Source organism: Ambystoma mexicanum, chromosome 6p, assembly GCF_040938575.1.
Source record: "Ambystoma mexicanum isolate Mex_15411 chromosome 6p, UKY_AmexF1_1, whole genome shotgun sequence".
In the NCBI taxonomy this organism is placed as follows: Eukaryota; Metazoa; Chordata; class Amphibia; order Caudata; family Ambystomatidae; genus Ambystoma; species Ambystoma mexicanum.
Window position 1 is genome coordinate 14,631,827 of NC_090935.1, and position 22,666 is coordinate 14,654,492.

Here is a 22,666-nt window from a genome sequence, read left to right on the forward strand (position 1 = left end):
GTAGATCCAGGTATCAGGTCTATCTGGCAGTCATAAGATCTATGAGGAGGTAGAGAGTTAGCCTGATCCTTCCGGAAAACACCTTGGTATTCTAGGTATTCGGGAGGTAACTGGGGAGTCTCTGAAGAAATTGCTGCCAGTGCAACACCAGGTGGAGGGTGACAAGTAGAAAAGTAGAAACAGGGGGGGCTTTGAGCCTTCTTTTTTGTTGGAGGGGGGCCTGACTCAAAAAGGCTAATATTATAGGAAGAAGAAAGAAGAGTCATAGGCTACCCCTAATCTAACCATATGAAAAGGTAGGCTGAGAGGGAGCAGGTAGCCAGTGTATAAATGCTGGCGAAAAAAGAGGAAAGGAGCTGAGGAGATTGCAGCAAAAACAACAATTTATTTACACACTTTTAAAACAATGGGTCTAAACACAAAACCTATTTGAGGGTTTTCTTGAGTCGAACCTCACCACAACATTGAAATTGTTTTTAAACATCACAGTATGGAATAGGTGGAGGTTAGTAACATATTAAGTGAAAACAGAGGTTTGCATTACTACTTTGAACATATAGTATTATTGGTTGCCGACACATGAATATGTTTCCAGTCCGGGATAAAAATGCGACTTCACTTGAGCGTAGTGGTGTAGTTTAGTGAAGGGTCCGGACTTTCATCAGGACGAGGTTTTAGGGGTTGGGTTTCTGGAAAAGGATAGGAAAGTTTAGAATAGTGTTTAGAAACAAGGGGGGGGGGGGAAGAACCTCTAAACCTGCGGGGTCGGAGCCTACCTTGTGCAACATGAACGTAGCGTCGTCAATGTAGCGAACGTCTTGGACACGTGGAAGAGGTCTAAGCCTGGGGAAGGGAACCTGAGAGGCCCTTTGAAGGTAAGTACTATTTTGTGGTGGTTTTTCTTGGATACGTGGAAGAGGCCTAAGCCTGGGGAAGGGAACCTGAGAGGCCCTTTGAAGGTAAGTACTATTTTGTGGTGGTTTTTCTTGGACACGTGGAAGAGGCCTAAGCCTGGGGAAGGGAACCCGAGAGGCCCTTTGAAGGTAAGTACTATTTTGTGGTGGTTTTTCTTGGACACGTGGAAGAGGCCTAAGCTGGGGAAGGGAACCTGAGAGGCCCATTGAAGGTAAGTACTATTTTGTGGTGGTTTTTCTTGGACACGTGGAAGAGGCCTAAGCCTGGGGAAGGGAACCTGAGAGGCCCATTGAAGGTAAGTACTATTTTGTGGTGGTTTTTCTTGGACACGTGGAAGAGGCCTAAGCCTGGGGAAGGGAACCTGAGAGGCCCTTTGAAGGTAAGTACTATTTTGTGATGGTTTTTCTTGGACACGTGGAAGAGGCCTAAGCCTGGGGAAGGGAACCTGAGAGGCCCTTTGAAGGTAAGTACTATTTTGTGATGGTTTTTCTTGGACACGTGGAAGAGGCCTAAGCCTGGGGAAGGGAACCTGAGAGGCCATTTGAAGGTAAGTACTATTTTGTGGTGGTTTTTCTTGGACACGTGGAAGAGCCCTAAGCCTGGGGAAGGAAACCTGAGAGGCCCTTTGAAGGTAAGTACTATTTTGTGGTGGTTTTTCTTGGACACGTGGAAGAGGCCTAAGCCTGGGAAGGGAACCTGAGAGGCCCATTGAAGGTAAGTACTATTTTGTGGTGGTTTTTCTTGGACACGTGGAAGAGGCCTAAGCCTGGGGAAGGGAACCTGAGAGGCGCATTGAAGGTAAGTACTATTTTGTGGTTTTCTTGGACACGTGAAAGAGGCCTAAGCCTGGGGAAGGGAACCTGAGAGGCCCTTTGAAGGTAAGTACTATTTTGTGTTTTTATTGAACACTTGGAAGAGGCCTAAGCTTGGGAAGGGAACCTGAGAGGCCCTTTGAAGGTAAGTACTATTTTGTGGTGGTTTTTCTTGGACACGTGGAAGAGGCCTAAGTGTAACGCTCACCTGATTCCCGTAGAGGCGCCGGTCTTGACTGGGCGTATACCGTATCTGCAAAGGTGATGTGTAACACACGGCTGGCTCTTTGGGCTGGACCTCTGTGCACTGTATGTCTGACTTGAAGGGTAAGATGTCTGCAGATAGAAAATATGGGATTAAGGAACTGGGTTATTGAATGTCTCTCTCTTCTTCCCTTTCTCTTCTCCTGTAGAACCCCAAAGGTTAACGCTCTCACCTTAGGTAAGTGAACGCCGTGCTCTCCATCTGCCTCGGGGCAGGGTGCTGTAACCAGTTTCTTCACTGGATAAGGGGAGCAGGCCTCTTGACTTCAGAGGACTGCTGTCCGTCGTTTACTGCACGAACAGTAAGTTTCGAGTAATTCTAATGTCTTTAAAGTCTTTAGTAATGATGTTTCTTGTTTTGCAGGGTTCCGGCGATGGCGGATGACGGGCTGAAGTGAGTTGAAGATGGAGCCCGTGTGATGAATAGAAGCGCCTGGAAGCACGTAAGTAAGCGCTTGTTGCCTGCTTCACGATGCGCTCTAACTGTCTTTTTATTTTGCAGGTACAAGTTCGGAGCGGCTGCAGGGTGCCGGAATACTCACTGGGTTAGATGTGGAAAGGAGTAATGGCACGTGAGTATTAAAGTTCCCCAATGTCTTTAAACGCACCTTGTTTTGTCTTTCAGATGCGGGATGCAGCGCCGAAGGCCTCCGGAGCGTGCGAAGAGTTGGTAAGCTTTTGTCTTTCAGATGCCGGAATGCAGTGTGAAGACCTCCGGAGCGCACGAAGAGTAGGTAAGCCTTTGTCTTTCAGATGCCGGAATGCAGCGCGAGGCGTTGGTGACAGCCGATGGACCAGGTAAGTGAAGAGCTGTCACTGAAGACCGTAATGCTAACCTGTTCTTTCTTGTCTTTATAGGTGTTGCTGAAGACTGGATTCAGGATGGTAAGCCTTTTTCCTTAGGCCCAGGATCAGATGCAGAAGACACGATGAGCGTTCTGCTGCAGAGGATGCAGAATAACGCAAAGCAAGATTCATCCATCGGGTGTGGTTTAAATAGCCTCCTGTAGTGCTTAGGTGTCTCCTTCCACAGCCACGCCTAGGTAAGAAAAGAGTTCCTGCTTTCCAGAAGAGTTCCAGTGTTCTGAATCTAGGGAGTGGCTCCTGCCCCACCCAACAGGAAAAGTAGTTCCAAACAGAAGAGGATCAGAGGCTCAACTGGCAGGCAAGTAAGCAGCATGGTCTGCTGCAGGTAAGTCCACCCAAGCATTATGAGCCCGGCGCTTCCAACGCTGGGACTGGGCATATTTATGAGCCTGGTGCCACTGGCACCAGGACTGGGTCCAAAAGGTCCCAATTGGGACTGGTTGGCACTCGGAACCTGGGTTATGGATCTGCTTCCAAGGGAGTTGGGAAAACCCTGACCTTTTGGAAGCAGAGATCATGACACTAAGCTTGGGAAGGGAACCTGAGAGGCCCTTTGAAGGTAAGTACTATTTTTGTGTTTTTATTGAACACTTGGAAGAGGCCTAAGCTTGGGAAGGGAACCTGAGAGGCCCTTTGAAGGTAAGTACTATTTTGTGGTGGTTTTTCTTGGACACGTGGAAGAGGCCTAAGCCTGGGGAAGGGAACCTGAGAGGCCCTTTGAAGGTAAGTACTATTTTGTGGTGGTTTTTCTTGGACACGTGGAAGAGGCCTAAGCCTGGGGAAGGGAACCTGAGAGGCCCTTTGAAGGTAAGTACTATTTTTTGGTGGTTTTTCTTGGACACGTGGAAGAGGCCTAAGCTGGGAAGGGAACCTGAGAGGCCCTTTGAAGGTAAGTACTATTTTTGTGTTTTTATTGAACACTTGGAAGAGGCCTAAGCTTGGGAAGGGAACCTGAGAGGCCCTTTGAAGGTAAGTACTATTTTGTGGTGGTTTTTCTTGGACACGTGGAAGAGGCCTAAGCTGGGAAGGGAGCCTGAGAGGCCCTTTGAAGGTAAGGACTATTTTGTGGTGGTTTTTCTTGGACACGTGGAAGAGGCCTAAGCCTGGGGAAGGGAACCTGAGAGGCCCTTTGAAGGTAAGTACTATTTTTGTGTTTTTATTGAACACTTGGAAGAGGCCTAAGCTTGGGAAGGGAACCTGAGAGGCCCTTTGAAGGTAAGTACTATTTTGTGGTGGTTTTTCTTGGACACGTGGAAGAGGCCTAAGCCTGGGAAGGGAACCTGAGAGGCCCTTTGAAGGTAAGTAATATTTTGTGGTGGTTTTTCTTGGACACGTGGAAGAGGCCTAAGCCTGGGAAGGGAACCTGAGAGGCCCTTTGAAGGTAAGTACTATTTTGTGGTGGTTTTTCTTGGACACGTGGAAGAGGCCTAAGCTGGGAAGGGAACCTGAGAGGCCCTTTGAAGGTAAGTACTATTTTGTGGTGGTTTTTCTTGGACACGTGGAAGAGGACTAAGCTGGGAAGGGAACCTGAGAGGCCCTTTGAAGGTAAGTACTATTTTGTGGTGGTTTTTCTTGGACACGTGGAAGAGGCCTATGCCTGGGAAGGGAACCTGAGAGGCCCTTTGAAGGTAAGTACTATTTTGTGGTGGTTTTTCTTGGACACGTGGAAGAGGCCTAAGCCTGGGGAAGGGAACCTGAGAGGCCCTTTGAAGGTAAGTACTATTTTGTGGTGGTTTTTCTTGGACACGTGGAAGAGGCCTAAGCTGGGGAAGGGAACCTGAGAGGCCCATTGAAGGTAAGTACTATTTTGTGGTGGTTTTTCTTGGACACGTGGAAGAGGCCTAAGCCTGGGGAAGGGAACCTGAGAGGCCCATTGAAGGTAAGTACTATTTTGTGGTGGTTTTTCTTGGACACGTGGAAGAGGCCTAAGCTGGGGAAGGGAACCTGAGAGGCCCTTTGAAGGTAAGTACTATTTTGTGGTGGTTTTTCTTGGACACGTGGAAGAGGCCTAAGCTGGGAAGGGAACCTGAGAGGCCCTTTGAAGGTAAGTACTATTTTGTGGTGGTTTTTCTTGGACACGTGGAAGAGGGCTAAGCCTGGGAAGGGAACCTGAGAGGCCCCTTGAAGGTAAGTACTATTTTGTGGTGGTTTTTCTTGGACACGTGGAAGAGGCCTATGCCTGGGAAGGGAACCTGAGAGGCCCCTTGAAGGTAAGTACTATTTTGTGGTGGTTTTTCTTGGACACGTGGAAGAGGCCTAAGCTGGGAAGGGAACCTGAGAGGCCCTTTGAAGGTAAGTACTATTTTGTGGTGGTTTTTCTTGGACACGTGGAAGAGGCCTAAGCCGGGGAAGGGAACCTGAGAGGCCCATTGAAGGTAAGTACTATTTTGTGGTGGTTTTTCTTGGACACGTGGAAGAGGCCTAAGCCTGGGGAAGGGAACCTGAGGGGCCCTTTGAAGGTAAGTACTATTTTGTGGTGGTTTTTCTTGGACACGTGGAAGAGGCCTAAGCCTGGGGAAGGGAACCTGAGAGGCCCTTTGAAGGTAAGTACTATTTTGTGGTGGTTTTTCTTGGACACGTGGAAGGAGCCTAAGCCTGGGGAAGGGAACCTGAGAGGCCCTTTGAAGGTAAGTACTATTTTCTGGTGGTTTTTCTTGGACACGTGGAAGAGGCCTAAGGCTGGGGAAGGGAACCTGAGAGGCCCTTTGAAGGTAAGTACTATTTTGTGGTGGTTTTTCTTGGACACGTGGAAGAGGCCTAAGCCTGGGGAAGGGAACCTGAGAGGCCCTTTGAAGGTAAGTACTATTTTGTGGTGGTTTTTCTTGGACACGTGGAAGAGGCCTAAGCTGGGGAAGGGAACCTGAGAGGCCCATTGAAGGTAAGTACTATTTTGTGGTGGTTTTTCTTGGACACGTGGAAGAGGCCTAAGCCTGGGGAAGGGAACCTGAGAGGCCCATTGAAGGTAAGTACTATTTTGTGGTGGTTTTTCTTGGACACGTGGAAGAGGCCTAAGCCTGGGGAAGGGAACCTGAGAGGCCCTTTGAAGGTAAGTACTATTTTGTGATGGTTTTTCTTGGACACGTGGAAGAGGCCTAAACCTGGGGAAGGGAACCTGAGAGGCCCTTTGAAGGTAAGTACTATTTTGTGATGGTTTTTCTTGGACACGTGGAAGAGGCCTAAGCCTGGGGAAGGGAACCTGAGAGGCCATTTGAAGGTAAGTACTATTTTGCGGTGGTTTTTCTTGGACACGTGGAAGAGTCCTAAGCCTGGGGAAGGGAACCTGAGAGGCCCTTTGACGGTAAGTACTATTTTGTGGTGGTTTTTCTTGGACACGTGGAAGAGGCCTAAGCCTGGGGAAGGGAATCTGAGAGGCCCTTTGAAGGTAAGTACTATTTTGTGGTGGTTTTTCTTGGACACGTGGAAGAGGCCTAAGCTGGGGAAGGTAACCTGAGAGGCCCATTGAAGGTAAGTACTATTTTGTGGTGGTTTTTCTTGGACACGTGGAAGAGACCTAAGCCTGGGGAAGGGAACCTGAGAGGCCCTTTGAAGGTAAGTACTATTTTGTGGTGGTTTTTCTTGGACACGTGGAAGAGGGCTAAGCCTGGGAAGGGAACCTGAGAGGCCCCTTGAAGGTAAGTACTATTTTGTGGTGGTTTTTCTTGGACACATGGAAGAGGCCTATGCCTGGGAAGGGAACCTGAGAGGCCCCTTGAAGGTAAGTACTATTTTGTGGTGGTTTTTCTTGGACACGTGGAAGAGGCCTAAGCTGGGAAGGGAACCTGAGAGGCCCATTGAAGGTAAGTACTATTTTGTGGTGGTTTTTCTTGGACACGTGGAAGAGGCCTAAGCCTGGGGAAGGGAACCTGAGGGGCCCTTTGAAGGTAAGTACTATTTTGTGGTGGTTTTTCTTGGACACGTGGAAGAGGCCTAAGCCTGGGGAAGGGAACCTGAGAGGCCCTTTGAAGGTAAGTACTATTTTGTGGTGGTTTTTCTTGGACACGTGGAAGGAGCCTAAGCCTGGGGAAGGGAACCTGAGAGGCCCTTTGAAGGTAAGTACTATTTTCTGGTGGTTTTTCTTGGACACGTGGAAGAGGCCTAAGGCTGGGGAAGGGAACCTGAGAGGCCCTTTGAAGGTAAGTACTATTTTGTGGTGGTTTTTCTTGGACACGTGGAAGAGGCCTAAGCCTGGGGAAGGGAACCTGAGAGGCCCTTTGAAGGTAAGTACTATTTTGTGGTGGTTTTTCTTGGACACGTGGAAGAGGCCTAAGCTGGGGAAGGGAACCTGAGAGGCCCATTGAAGGTAAGTACTATTTTGTGGTGGTTTTTCTTGGACACGTGGAAGAGGCCTAAGCCTGGGGAAGGGAACCTGAGAGGCCCATTGAAGGTAAGTACTATTTTGTGGTGTTTTTTCTTGGACACGTGGAAGAGGCCTAAGCCTGGGGAAGGGAACCTGAGAGGCCCTTTGAAGGTAAGTACTATTTTGTGATGGTTTTTCTTGGACACGTGGAAGAGGCCTAAACCTGGGGAAGGGAACCTGAGAGGCCCTTTGAAGGTAAGTACTATTTTGTGATGGTTTTTCTTGGACACGTGGAAGAGGCCTAAGCCTGGGGAAGGGAACCTGAGAGGCCATTTGAAGGTAAGTACTATTTTGTGGTGGTTTTTCTTGGACACGTGGAAGAGTCCTAAGCCTGGGGAAGGGAACCTGAGAGGCCCTTTGACGGTAAGTACTATTTTGTGGTGGTTTTTCTTGGACACGTGGAAGAGGCCTAAGCCTGGGGAAGGGAATCTGAGAGGCCCTTTGAAGGTAAGTACTATTTTGTGGTGGTTTTTCTTGGACACGTGGAAGAGGCCTAAGCTGGGGAAGGTAACCTGAGAGGCCCATTGAAGGTAAGTACTATTTTGTGGTGGTTTTTCTTGGACACGTGGAAGAGACCTAAGCCTAGGGAAGGGAACCTGAGAGGCCCATTGAAGGTAAGTACTATTTTGTGGTGGTTTTTCTTGGACACGTGGAAGAGGCCTAAGCTGGGGAAGGGAACCTGAGAGGCCCTTTGAAGGTAAGTACTATTTTGTAGTGGTTTTTCTTGGACACGTGGAAGAGGCCTAAGCTTGGGGAAGGGAACCTGAGAGGCCCATTGAAGGTAAGTACTATTTTGTGGTGGTTTTTCTTGGACACGTGGAAGAGGCCTAAACTGGGGAAAGGAACCTGAGAGGCCCTTTGAAGGTAAGTACTATTTTGTGGTGGTTTTTCTTGGACACGTGGAAGAGGCCTAAGCTGGGGAAGGGAACCTGAGAGGCCCTTTGAAGGTAAGTACTATTTTGTGGTGGTTTTTCTTGGACACGTGGAAGAGGCCTAGGCTGGGGAAGGGAACCTGAGAGGCCCTTTGAAGGTAAGTACTATTTTGTGGTGGTTTTTCTTGGACACGTGGAAGAGGCCTAAACTGGGAAGGGAACCTGAGAGGCCCTTTGAAGGTAAGTACTATTTTGTGGTGGTTTTTCTTGGACACGTGGAAGAGGCCTAAGCTGGGGAAGGGAACCTGAGAGGCCCTTTGAAGGTAAGTACTATTTTGTGGTGGTTTTTCTTGGACACTTGGAAGAGGCCTAAGCCGGGGAAGGGAACCTGAGAGGCCCTTTGAAGGTAAGTACTATTTTGTGGTGGTTTTTCTTGGACACGTGGAAGAGGCCTAAGCCGGGGAAGGGAACCTGAGAGGCCCTTTGAAGGTAAGTATTATTTTGTGGTGGTTTTTCTTGGACACGTGGAAGAGGCCTAAGCTGGGAAGGGAACCTGAGAGGCCCTTTGAAGGTAAGTACTATTTTGTGGTGGTTTTTCTTGGACACGTGGAAGAGGCCTAAGCTGGGGAAGGGAACCTGAGAGGCCCTTTGAAGGTAAGTACTATTTTGTGGTGGTTTTTCTTGGACACTTGGAAGAGGCCTAAGCCGGGGAAGGGAACCTGAGAGGCCCTTTGAAGGTAAGTACTATTTGGTGGTGGTTTTTCTTGGACACGTGGAAGAGGCCTAAGCTGGGAAGGGAACCTGAGAGGCCCTTTGAAGGTAAGTACTATTTTGTGGTGGTTTTTCTTGGACACGTGGAAGAGGCCTAAGCTGGGAAGGGAACCTGAGAGGCCCTTTGAAGGTAAGTACTATTTTGTGGTGGTTTTTCTTGGACACGTGGAAGAGGCCTAAGCTGGGGAAGGGAACCTGAGAGGCCCTTTGAAGGTAAGTACTATTTTGTGGTGGTTTTTCTTGGACACTTCGAAGAGGCCTAAGCTGGGGAAGGGAACCTGAGAGGCCCTTTGAAGGTAAGTACTATTTTGTGGTGGTTTTTCTTGGACACTTGGAAGAGGCCTAAGCCGGGGAAGGGAACCTGAGAGGCCCTTTGAAGGTAAGTACTATTTTGTGGTGGTTTTTCTTGGACACGTGGAAGAGGCCTAAGCCGGGGAAGGGAACCTGAGAGGCCCTTTGAAGGTAAGTACTATTTTGTGGTGGTTTTTCTTGGACACGTGGAAGAGGCCTAAGCCTGGGGAAGGGAAGCTGAGAGGCCCTTTGAAGGTAAGTACTATTTTGTGGTGGTTTTTCTTGGACACGTGGAAGAGGCCTAAGCCTGGGGAAGGGAACCTGAGAGGCCCTTTGAAGGTAAGTACTATTTTGTGGTGGTTTTTCTTGGACACGTGGAAGAGGCCTAAGCTGGGGAAGGGAACCTGAGAGGCCCATTGAAGGTAAGTACTATTTTGTGGTGGTTTTTCTTGGACACGTGGAAGAGGCCTAAGCCTGGGGAAGGGAACCTGAGAGGCCCTTTGAAGGTAAGTACTATTTTGTGGTGGTTTTTCTTGGACACGTGGAAGAGGCCTAAGCCTGGGGAAGGGAACCTGAGAGCCCCTTTGAAGGTAAGTACTATTTTGTGGTGGTTTTTCTTGGACACGTGGAAGAGGCCTAAGCCTGGGGAAGGGAACCTGAGAGGCCCTTTGAAGGTAAGTACTATTTTGTGGTGGTTTTTCTTGGACACGTGGAAGAGGCCTAAGCCTGGGGAAGGGAACCTGAGAGGCCCTTTGAAGGTAAGTACTATTTTGTGGTGGTTTTTCTTGGACACGTGGAAGAGGCCTAAGCCTGGGGAAGGGAACCTGAGAGGCCCTTTGAAGGTAAGTACTATTTTGTGGTGGTTTTTCTTGGACACGTGGAAGAGGCCTAAGCCTGGGGAAGGGAACCTGAGAGGCCCTTTGAAGGTAAGTACTATTTTGTGGTGGTTTTTCTTGGACACGTGGAAGAGGCCTAAGCCTGGGGAAGGGAACCTGAGAGGCCATTTGAAGGTAAGTACTATTTTGCGGTGGTTTTTCTTGGACACGTGGAAGAGTCCTAAGCCTGGGGAAGGGAACCTGAGAGGCCCTTTGACGGTAAGTACTATTTTGTGGTGGTTTTTCTTGGACACGTGGAAGAGGCCTAAGCCTGGGGAAGGGAATCTGAGAGGCCCTTTGAAGGTAAGTACTATTTTGTGGTGGTTTTTCTTGGACACGTGGAAGAGGCCTAAGCTGGGGAAGGTAACCTGAGAGGCCCATTGAAGGTAAGTACTATTTTGTGGTGGTTTTTCTTGGACACGTGGAGGAGACCTAAGCCTGGGGAAGGGAACCTGAGAGGCCCTTTGAAGGTAAGTACTATTTTGTGGTGGTTTTTCTTGGACACGTGGAAGAGGGCTAAGCCTGGGAAGGGAACCTGAGAGGCCCCTTGAAGGTAAGTACTATTTTGTGGTGGTTTTTCTTGGACACATGGAAGAGGCCTATGCCTGGGAAGGGAACCTGAGAGGCCCCTTGAAGGTAAGTACTATTTTGTGGTGGTTTTTCTTGGACACGTGGAAGAGGCCTAAGCTGGGAAGGGAACCTGAGAGGCCCATTGAAGGTAAGTACTATTTTGTGGTGGTTTTTCTTGGACACGTGGAAGAGGCCTAAGCCTGGGGAAGGGAACCTGAGGGGCCCTTTGAAGGTAAGTACTATTTTGTGGTGGTTTTTCTTGGACACGTGGAAGAGGCCTAAGCCTGGGGAAGGGAACCTGAGAGGCCCTTTGAAGGTAAGTACTATTTTGTGGTGGTTTTTCTTGGACACGTGGAAGGAGCCTAAGCCTGGGGAAGGGAACCTGAGAGGCCCTTTGAAGGTAAGTACTATTTTCTGGTGGTTTTTCTTGGACACGTGGAAGAGGCCTAAGGCTGGGGAAGGGAACCTGAGAGGCCCTTTGAAGGTAAGTACTATTTTGTGGTGGTTTTTCTTGGACACGTGGAAGAGGCCTAAGCCTGGGGAAGGGAACCTGAGAGGCCCTTTGAAGGTAAGTACTATTTTGTGGTGGTTTTTCTTGGACACGTGGAAGAGGCCTAAGCTGGGGAAGGGAACCTGAGAGGCCCATTGAAGGTAAGTACTATTTTGTGGTGGTTTTTCTTGGACACGTGGAAGAGGCCTAAGCCTGGGGAAGGGAACCTGAGAGGCCCATTGAAGGTAAGTACTATTTTGTGGTGGTTTTTCTTGGACACGTGGAAGAGGCCTAAGCCTGGGGAAGGGAACCTGAGAGGCCCTTTGAAGGTAAGTACTGTTTTGTGATGGTTTTTCTTGGACACGTGGAAGAGGCCTAAACCTGGGGAAGGGAACCTGAGAGGCCCTTTGAAGGTAAGTACTATTTTGTGATGGTTTTTCTTGGACACGTGGAAGAGGCCTAAGCCTGGGGAAGGGAACCTGAGAGGCCATTTGAAGGTAAGTACTATTTTGTGGTGGTTTTTCTTGGACACGTGGAAGAGTCCTAAGCCTGGGGAAGGGAACCTGAGAGGCCCTTTGACGGTAAGTACTATTTTGTGGTGGTTTTTCTTGGACACGTGGAAGAGGCCTAAGCCTGGGGAAGGGAATCTGAGAGGCCCTTTGAAGGTAAGTACTATTTTGTGGTGGTTTTTCTTGGACACGTGGAAGAGGCCTAAGCTGGGGAAGGTAACCTGAGAGGCCCATTGAAGGTAAGTACTATTTTGTGGTGGTTTTTCTTGGACACGTGGAAGAGACCTAAGCCTGGGGAAGGGAACCTGAGAGGCCCATTGAAGGTAAGTACTATTTTGTGGTGGTTTTTCTTGGACACGTGGAAGAGGCCTAAGCTGGGGAAGGGAACCTGAGAGGCCCTTTGAAGGTAAGTACTATTTTGTAGTGGTTTTTCTTGGACACGTGGAAGAGGCCTAAGCTTGGGGAAGGGAACCTGAGAGGCCCTTTGAAGGTAAGTACTATTTTGTGGTGGTTTTTCTTGGACACGTGGAAGAGGCCTAAACCTGGGGAAGGGAACCTGAGAGGCCCTTTGAAGGTAAGTACTATTTTGTGATGGTTTTTCTTGGACACGTGGAAGAGGCCTAAGCCTGGGGAAGGGAACCTGAGAGGCCCATTGAAGGTAAGTACTATTTTGTGGTGGTTTTTCTTGGACACGTGGAAGAGGCCTAAGCCTGGGGAAGGGAACCTGAGAGGCCCTTTGAAGGTAAGTACTATTTTGTGATGGTTTTTCTTGGACACGTGGAAGAGGCCTAAACCTGGGGAAGGGAACCTGAGAGGCCCTTTGAAGGTAAGTACTATTTTGTGATGGTTTTTCTTGGACACGTGGAAGAGGCCTAAGCCTGGGGAAGGGAACCTGAGAGGCCATTTGAAGGTAAGTACTATTTTGTGGTGGTTTTTCTTGGACACGTGGAAGAGTCCTAAGCCTGGGGAAGGGAACCTGAGAGGCCCTTTGACGGTAAGTACTATTTTGTGGTGGTTTTTCTTGGACACGTGGAAGAGGCCTAAGCCTGGGGAAGGGAATCTGAGAGGCCCTTTGAAGGTAAGTACTATTTTGTGGTGGTTTTTCTTGGACACGTGGAAGAGACCTAAGCCTGGGGAAGGGAACCTGAGAGGCCCATTGAAGGTAAGTACTATTTTGTGGTGGTTTTTCTTGGACACGTGGAAGAGGCCTAAGCTGGGGAAGGGAACCTGAGAGGCCCTTTGAAGGTAAGTACTATTTTGTAGTGGTTTTTCTTGGACACGTGGAAGAGGCCTAAGCTTGGGGAAGGGAACCTGAGAGGCCCATTGAAGGTAAGTACTATTTTGTGGTGGTTTTTCTTGGACACGTGGAAGAGGCCTAAACTGGGGAAAGGAACCTGAGAGGCCCTTTGAAGGTAAGTACTATTTTGTGGTGGTTTTTCTTGGACACGTGGAAGAGGCCTAAGCTGGGGAAGGGAACCTGAGAGGCCCTTTGAAGGTAAGTACTATTTTGTGGTGGTTTTTCTTGGACACGTGGAAGAGGCCTAGGCTGGGGAAGGGAACCTGAGAGGCCCTTTGAAGGTAAGTACTATTTTGTGGTGGTTTTTCTTGGACACGTGGAAGAGGCCTAAACTGGGAAGGGAACCTGAGAGGCCCTTTGAAGGTAAGTACTATTTTGTGGTGGTTTTTCTTGGACACGTGGAAGAGGCCTAAGCTGGGGAAGGGAACCTGAGAGGCCCTTTGAAGGTAAGTACTATTTTGTGATGGTTTTTCTTGGACACGTGGAAGAGGCCTAAGCCTGGGGAAGGGAACCTGAGAGGCCCATTGAAGGTAAGTACTATTTTATGGTGGTTTTTCTTGGACACGTGGAAGAGGCCTAAGCCTGGGGAAGGGAACCTGAGAGGCCCTTTGAAGGTAAGTACTATTTTGTGGTGGTTTTTCTTGGACACGTGGAAGAGGCCTAAGCCTGGGGAAGGGAACCTGAGAGGCCCTTTGAAGGTAAGTACTATTTTGTGGTGGTTTTTCTTGGACACGTGGAAGAGGCCTAAGCCTGGGGAAGGGAACCTGAGAGGCCCTTTGAAGGTAAGTACTATTTTGTGGTGGTTTTTCTTGGACACGTGGAAGAGGCCTAAGCCTGGGGAAGGGAACCTGAGAGGCCCTTTGAAGGTAAGTACTATTTTGTGGTGGTTTTTCTTGGACACGTGGAAGAGGCCTAAGCCTGGGGAAGGGAACCTGAGAGGCCCTTTGAAGGTAAGTACTATTTTGTGGTGGTTTTTCTTGGACACGTGGAAGAGGCCTAAGCCTGGGGAAGGGAACCTGAGAGGCCCTTTGAAGGTAAGTACTATTTTGTGGTGGTTTTTCTTGGACACGTGGAAGAGGCCTAAGCCTGGGGAAGGGAACCTGAGAGGCCCTTTGAAGGTAAGTACTATTTTGTGGTGGTTTTTCTTGGACACGTGGAAGAGGCCTAAGCCTGGGGAAGGGAACCTGAGAGGCCCTTTGAAGGTAAGTACTATTTTGTGGTGGTTTTTCTTGGACACGTGGAAGAGGCCTAAGCTGGGGAAGGGAACCTGAGAGGCCCATTGAAGGCAAGTACTATTTTGTGGTGGTTTTTCTTGGACACGTGGAAGAGGCCTAAGCCTGGGGAAGGGAACCTGAGAGGCCCATTGAAGGTAAGTACTATTTTGTGGTGGTTTTTCTTGGACAGGTGGAAGAGGCCTAAGCTGGGGAAGGGAACCTGAGAGGCCCTTTGAAGGTAAGTACTATTTTGTGGTGGTTTTTCTTGGACACGTGGAAGAGGCCTAAGCTTGGGGAAGGGAACCTGAGAGGCCCATTGAAGGTAAGTACTATTTTGTGGTGGTTTTTCTTGGACACGTGGAAGAGGCCTAAGCTGGGGAAGGGAACCTGAGAGGCCCTTTGAAGGTAAGTACTATTATGTGGTGGTTTTTCTTGGACACGTGGAAGAGGCCTAAGCTGGGAAGGGAACCTGAGAGGCCCTTTGAAGGTAAGTACTATTTTGTGGTGGTTTTTCTTGGACACGTGGAAGAGGCCTAAGCTGGAGAAGGGAACCTGAGAGGCCCTTTGAAGGTAAGTACTATTTTGTGGTGGTTTTTCTTGGACACGTGGAAGAGGCCTAAGCTGGGAAGGGAACCTGAGAGGCCCTTTGAAGGTAAGTACTATTTTGTGGTGGTTTTTCTTGGACACTTGGAAGAGGCCTAAGCCGGGGAAGGGAACCTGAGAGGCCCTTTGAAGGTAAGTACTATTTTGTGGTGGTTTTTCTTGGACACGTGGAAGAGGCCTAAGCTGGGAAGGGAACCTGAGAGGCCCTTTGAAGGTAAGTACTATTTTGTGGTGGTTTTTCTTGGACACGTGGAAGAGGCCTAAGCTGGGAAGGGAACCTGAGAGGCCCTTTGAAGGTAAGTACTATTTTGTGGTGGTTTTTCTTGGACACGTGGAAGAGGCCTAAGCTGGGGAAGGGAACCTGAGAGGCCCTTTGAAGGTAAGTACTATTTTGTGGTGGTTTTTCTTGGACACTTGGAAGAGGCCTAAGCCGGGGAAGGGAACCTGAGAGGCCCTTTGAAGGTAAGTACTATTTTGTGGTGGTTTTTCTTGGACACGTGGAAGAGGCCTAAGCTGCGAAGGGAACCTGAGAGGCCCTTTGAAGGTAAGTACTATTTTGTGGTGGTTTTTCTTGGACATGTGGAAGAGGCCTAAGCTGGGAAGGGAACCTGAGAGGCCCTTTGAAGGTAAGTACTATTTTGTGGTGGTTTTTCTTGGACACATGGAAGAGGCCTAAGCTGGGGAAGGGAACCTGAGAGGACCTTTGAAGGTAAGTACTATTTTGTGGTGGTTTTTCTTGGACACTTCGAAGAGGCCTAAGCCGGGGAAGGGAACCTGAGAGGCCCTTTGAAGGTAAGTACTATTTTGTGGTGGTTTTTCTTGGACACGTGGAAGAGGCCTAAGCTGGGGAAGGGAACCTGAGAGGCCCTTTGAAGGTAAGTACTATTTTGTGGTGGTTTTTCTTGGACACGTGGAAGAGTCCTAAGCCTGGGGAAGGGAACCTGAGAGGCCCTTTGACGGTAAGTACTATTTTGTGGTGGTTTTTCTTGGACACGTGGAAGAGGCCTAAGCCTGGGGAAGGGAATCTGAGAGGCCCTTTGAAGGTAAGTACTATTTTGTGGTGGTTTTTCTTGGACACGTGGAAGAGGCCTAAGCTGGGGAAGGTAACCTGAGAGGCCCATTGAAGGTAAGTACTATTTTGTGGTGGTTTTTCTTGGACACGTGGAAGAGACCTAAGCCTGGGGAAGGGAACCTGAGAGGCCCATTGAAGGTAAGTACTATTTTGTGGTGGTTTTTCTTGGACACGTGGAAGAGGCCTAAGCTGGGGAAGGGAACCTGAGAGGCCCTTTGAAGGTAAGTACTATTTTGTAGTGGTTTTTCTTGGACACGTGGAAGAGGCCTAAGCTTGGGGAAGGGAACCTGAGAGGCCCATTGAAGGTAAGTACTATTTTGTGGTGGTTTTTCTTGGACACGTGGAAGAGGCCTAAGCTGGGGAAGGGAACCTGAGAGGCCCTTTGAAGGTAAGTACTATTTTGTGGTGGTTTTTCTTGGACACGTGGAAGAGGCCTAAGCTGGGGAAGGGAACCTGAGAGGCCCTTTGAAGGTAAGTACTATTTTGTGGTGGTTTTTCTTGGACACGTGGAAGAGGCCTAGGCTGGGGAAGGGAACCTGAGAGGCCCTTTGAAGGTAAGTACTATTTTGTGGTGGTTTTTCTTGGACACGTGGAAGAGGCCTAAACTGGGAAGGGAACCTGAGAGGCCCTTTGAAGGTAAGTACTATTTTGTGGTGGTTTTTCTTGGACACGTGGAAGAGGCCTAAGCTGGGGAAGGGAACCTGAGAGGCCCTTTGAAGGTAAGTACTATTTTGTGGTGGTTTTTCTTGGACACTTGGAAGAGGCCTAAGCCGGGGAAGGGAACCTGAGAGGCCCTTTGAAGGTAAGTACTATTTTGTGGTGGTTTTTCTTGGACACGTGGAAGAGGCCTAAGCCGGGGAAGGGAACCTGAGAGGCCCTTTGAAGGTAAGTATTATTTTGTGGTGGTTTTTCTTGGACACGTGGAAGAGGCCTAAGCTGGGGAAGGGAACCTGAGAGGCCCTTTGAAGGTAAGTACTATTTTGTGGTGGTTTTTCTTGGACACTTGGAAGAGGCCTAAGCCGGGGAAGGGAACCTGAGAGGCCCTTTGAAGGTAAGTACTATTTTGTGGTGGTTTTTCTTGGACACGTGGAAGAGGCCTAAGCTGGAGAAGGGAACCTGAGAGGCCCTTTGAAGGTAAGTACTATTTTGTGGTGGTTTTTCTTGGACACGTGGAAGAGGCCTAAGCTGGGAAGGGAACCTGAGAGGCCCTTTGAAGGTAAGTACTATTTTGTGGTGGTTTTTCTTGGACACTTGGAAGAGGCCTAAGCCGGGGAAGGGAACCTGAGAGGCCCTTTGAAGGTAAGTACTATTTTGTGGTGGTTTTTCTTGGACACGTGGAAGAGGCCTAAGCTGGGAAGGGAACCTGAGAGGCCCTTTGAAGGTAAGTACTATTTTGTGGTGGTTTTTCTTGGACACGTGGAAGAGGCCTAAGCTGGGAAGGGAACCTGAGAGGCCCTTTGAAGGTAAGTACTATTTTGTGGTGGTTTTTCTTGGACACGTGGAAGAGGCCTAAGCTGGGGAAGGGAACCTGAGAGGCCCTTTGAAGGTAAGTACTATTTTGTGGTGGTTTTTCTTGGACACTTGGAAGAGGCCTAAGCCGGGGAAGGGAACCTGAGAGGCCCTTTGAAGGTAAGTACTATTTTGTGGTGGTTTTTCTTGGACACGTGGAAGAGGCCTAAGCTGGAGAAGGGAACCTGAGAGGCCCTTTGAAGGTAAGTACTATTTTGTGGTGGTTTTTCTTGGACACGTGGAAGAGGCCTAAGCTGGGAAGGGAACCTGAGAGGCCCTTTGAAGGTAAGTACTATTTTGTGGTGGTTTTTCTTGGACACTTGGAAGAGGCCTAAGCCGGGGAAGGGAACCTGAGAGGCCCTTTGAAGGTAAGTACTATTTTGTGGTGGTTTTTCTTGGACACGTGGAAGAGGCCTAAGCTGGGAAGGGAACCTGAGAGGCCCTTTGAAGGTAAGTACTATTTTGTGGTGGTTTTTCTTGGACACGTGGAAGAGGCCTAAGCTGGGAAGGGAACCTGAGAGGCCCTTTGAAGGTAAGTACTATTTTGTGGTGGTTTTTCTTGGACACGTGGAAGAGGCCTAAGCTGGGGAAGGGAACCTGAGAGGCCCTTTGAAGGTAAGTACTATTTTGTGGTGGTTTTTCTTGGACACTTGGAAGAGGCCTAAGCCGGGGAAGGGAACCTGAGAGGCCCTTTGAAGGTAAGTACTATTTTGTGGTGGTTTTTCTTGGACACGTGGAAGAGGCCTAAGCTGCGAAGGGAACCTGAGAGGCCCTTTGAAGGTAAGTACTATTTTGTGGTGGTTTTTCTTGGACATGTGGAAGAGGCCTAAGCTGGGAAGGGAACCTGAGAGGCCCTTTGAAGGTAAGTACTATTTTGTGGTGGTTTTTCTTGGACACATGGAAGAGGCCTAAGCTGGGGAAGGGAACCTGAGAGGACCTTTGAAGGTAAGTACTATTTTGTGGTGGTTTTTCTTGGACACTTCGAAGAGGCCTAAGCCGGGGAAGGGAACCTGAGAGGCCCTTTGAAGGTAAGTACTATTTTGTGGTGGTTTTTCTTGGACACGTGGAAGAGGCCTAAGCTGGGGAAGGGAACCTGAGAGGCCCTTTGAAGGTAAGTACTATTTTGTGGTGGTTTTTCTTGGACACGTGGAAGAGGCCTAAGCTGGGGAAGGGAACCTGAGAGGCCCTTTGAAGGTAAGTACTATTTTGTGGTGGTTTTTCTTGGACACGTGGAAGAGGCCTAAACTGGGGAAGGGAACCTGAGAGGCCCTTTGAAGGTAAGTACTATTTTGTGGTGGTTTTTCTTGGACACGTGGAAGAGGCCTAAGCTGGGGAAGGGAACCTGAGAGGCCCATTGAAGGTAAGTACTATTTTGTGGTGGTTTTTCTTGGACACGTGGAAGAGGCCTAAGCTGGGGAAGGGAACCTGAGAGGCCCATTGAAGTTAAGTACTATTTTGTGGTGGTTTTTCTTGGACACGCGGAAGAGGCTTAAGCCTGGGGAAGGGAACCTGAGAGGCCCTTTGAAGGCAAGTACTATTTTGTGGTGGTTTTTCTTGGACACGTGGAAGAGGCCTATGCCGGGGAAGGGAACCTGGGAGGCCCATTGAAGGTAAGTACTATTTTGTGGTGGTTTTTCTTGGACACGTGGAAGAGGCCTAAGCCTGGGGAAGGGAACCTGAGAGGCCCATTGAAGGTAAGTACTATTTTGTGGTGGTTTTTCTTGGACACGTGGAAGAGGCCTAAGCCTGGGGAAGGGAACCTGAGAGGCCCTTTGAAGGTAAGTACTATTTTGTGGTGGTTTTTCTTGGACACGTGGAAGAGGCCTAAGCTTGGGAAGGGAACCCCAAGGAGCCCAAGCATATTATTGTGACAGTGACCAGGTTACACCTGAGGAAAAGACCAGTGAAGCCCAATCCTGGGCTTTGCCATTCTTGTTGATCCTCTATTTTTGATTTAAAAAGACTTGCTATCACATTTTGAAGAGCGTGAGGGCGAGCAGAGGTTTAGACACAGAGGGCATCATTACACGGAAGGCGGTATGGGTTTACCGGTACCGGTAAACCCTTACTGCCTTACTACGAGGTCCCTTTGCGGGTCCTCTCTTAACGCCTGGTTTTCCCCATTAACATGGAGCCCTATGGGGCCGACTGGCAATGGTGAAGGGGCAATGGTGGATGGCGGAATTAGCGCTCCCACACACCTTGGAATATGGCGCTAATTCCGCCATCCACCAAGCCGGCCCACCAGCAAAGGCACACCTCTAAGGCTACGACCCCTGTCGTGAGCCTGTCTGGAGCCGGAGGAGCCACTGCCGTTGCTCTCCCGACCTTTCGTATCCAATTCCAGACCTCAAAAGGTAAGCCCTCCACTACTGCGCATATATCCTGCTCTGTATTGTTATTCCCTATCCCATGCCGTACCACGCGCAAGGCCTGCCTGCCCTCCCGGAACCGTGACCCATATCTCCTCCTGCCGCCTCCGGACCTACTTGTGCACCGGCTTCCCGCTCGGCTTCACACTTGATCATCTACTTCAGCCGTAACCTATCCCCTCTCCCATATGCACTGCCTTAGTGCCTGGGCCCGCTGCACATAGATCCTGGTGCATGTGCCTCTACGCACTACATCACCGCACCCTTGGGATCCACAAAGAGACACGCATCCTACGCCTTCGCCCAACTAAATGATCTTCACCTCCACCAGACTGTGCCCTAATAACACTGCCAACTGCCATGCCTGCTTCATGTCACTAGCTCCTAACTATTACTGCTAGTTCCCGACTATGCTACTTACTTTGCCTTCCATTATTCTGCAACAGCCACCCATGATTGGCTGTGCTGTTACAACTCTAGGGAAGACATCTCACACAGTAGCCACATTGATCTAACATGCTGCCAGCCATGCTGTAACCAGACCAGCAACACATATGTAACACTCTGTATCTTGTGCCACACATGTCTTGTTATTTGATTGCAGCGCCTAATACTTACCTGTATTGCCACTTGCTATATGCACTCTGCACTATCTTTGTTGCATTCTGATTGCTTGCATGGCTTTTTGATTGTTGCTTTCTGCATTAGGCGCTCCGCCAACTGATTGTTGATCCTTGCACCCAGTTGTACTGCCATCTGATAGTTGCTCCCCATTTTGACTGTTGCTCTATGCACCCAGTTGTACTGCAATTTGATAATTGCATCTAGCTACTAGCTGCTTCGCCATCCTTTAGCGGCACTCTAAACCCATACTCACCATGCAACACCCTCAACCAACCAACACATCAGCTGCCCTCTACACCTTCCCCTCCAACATCCCCCCACCTACTTCCTACCCTCATTCTTCACTAAAAGCAACATCACTGCAAACTCTCCTACACCCACTATAGCATCACGCACCAGACCCACTAACATCAGGAACCAACTCCTGGGACTCCGTTCTAAGTACCCCAACACCTCCCCTCAAGCTCCACCCAACCCATCCAAGACCACAGAAACGCCCTCTCACACAGCCAAACCAACTGCACCCACATCAGTCCCGACGCACTCTAACCCTGCCTTACCTGTTCCACACAACACCACCTCTTCCACATCCCAGCCACCACACAACCTTCAGTGTGCCCTTATCAACGCTAGATCCGTCCCTGCTCATGCCACTGAAATCCACAAACTCCTAATCAACATGGACCTCGACATCCTAGCCATCACTTAGACTGGCTACACAGCGCCGCAGGGCCAGCCCTCAACCTTGACATCCCACATGGCTACTCCATCGTCAGGCAAGACCGCCTCTCCTCAGTAGGAAGTGGGGTAGCATTAATTCTGAAAGACCACCTAGAGGCCAGACAAATCACATCTAACCTGGGTGATAACACAGATTCCCTTGCTATAAAAATCACCCACTCCCCTAATTCCACTATCACCATCAACCTCATCTACCGGCCTCCTGGTCCACTATCGGAATTCCATGAGAACCTCCTACATCGCCTTACAGAAAACCTAAAAACCACCCCCAAAACCATCCTTTTAGGTAATATCAACCTTGGGTCCAATGACAAAAAGGACAAACCAGCCAAAACCCTCTCACTAGCACTAAAGGAACTAGGCTTCGACCAAAAAATAAGCTTGCCCACACATGACAAAGGCCGCATCCTTGATTGGATAGCTGACCACAACTGACAGATTGACATTCGGTCCATTACCCCCATTCCTTGGTCAGACCACCGCCTCATTCACTTCCACATCCCCACTGAGTCGAAGACCAAAAAGCCTAACCCTAGCCCTCCAGCCTTGGCAAGGTGCGTCAAAAATCTCACCAAAGATAACATCATACCACACCTCAGCACCCTCACAACAGACCTTAAGTCCTCCGACCCATCAGTACTAGCAGATATTTATAAGCACACCATAGGCAGTGCTATAGACACCATTGCCCCCCTACAGAACAAAAAACCTAAAACAGTGAAACACTCAAACACCTGGTTCTCAGCAGGACTAAAGAGCTCCGCTCTCAGAAGAGGAAAGCTCTGAACACCTGGCAGAAACTACCCTCCTCGGCCACCTTATCCTCGTACAAAAAAATCACCTTGCAATACAAGAAAGCTATAATTACAGCCAAGTCAGCCTCCTACAATGGAAGAATCACTAATGCAAGCTCCGAATCCAAAGAACTCTTCACCATTTTCAAAGAACTCACCACACCAGCTACCAAATCACTAGATATTGTTAAGACCAAACCTGGTGTAACTCTATACAATCTGCCCTATTGAATAAAATTGAACACCTACAAGAAAAAATTAAGGAACATCACAAAAACCTCAGCACACTAAAACAACCACCAGCACTGACCACCTGATCACCTCCAGCACAAAGCACCCACCCACCAAAACCCCCATAACCCCTTTCACATTCAGGGAAGTAACAGAACAGGAAGTCACTGGCCCTCATTACGACCCTGGCGGAAAGTGACTGACCGGACCGCCACAGCGTAAATAGCGTTTCCGCCATTGCACGATGGAGCAAAGTGCGGCCCATTCCGACCCATCGGGCACGAGCACCACGCCATGGCGGAAGTGCAAAGTCCGCGATGGCGGAAATGACCCCAAAACGGCCCACACCCCCTTTGTACGGCGCCCTAGGTGCAATACCGCCACCCATCATAGCGGACACCGCAGTGAGCGCCAACCGGAAAGTACGGTGACCGTAAATATACGGAAACGGAAGTAAAAACATGGGCCCGGAACGGGAAACAACACCCCGTACACCTATAAAACCACAAAATACACACAACCACTAAAAACACCACCCTGAGACACATCCCAACCCGTCATCCACCCTAGTGAAACCAAGAAAAATGGGAAAAGTAGCGAAGAAAGCGTGCGACCG